We start from the raw sequence: 283 nt of genomic DNA on the forward strand, positions 1-283 counted from the left end.
TCATTTTCACATGTACTAAACTACTAAATATTAAGTCATTTTCTACACTTTTCTCATTTTCACATGTACTAAACTACTAAATATTAACTCATTTTCTACACTTTTTCTCATTCGCTCACTTTCGCTACTACGCATATCTCTCACAAACCAAACCAAACAGAATTTAAATGTGATTTCCATCTTGTTCTAATACAATAAAATAATTTTTTTATTCAAACATGAACCAATTTGTTGAAATCCGATTATATTTAATTTGAGTAACTGGTTCAACAATTTAAACTCG

Source organism: Cicer arietinum, chromosome 1 (assembly GCF_000331145.2).
Source record: "Cicer arietinum cultivar CDC Frontier isolate Library 1 chromosome 1, Cicar.CDCFrontier_v2.0, whole genome shotgun sequence".
Lineage (NCBI taxonomy): Eukaryota > Viridiplantae > Streptophyta > Magnoliopsida > Fabales > Fabaceae > Cicer > Cicer arietinum.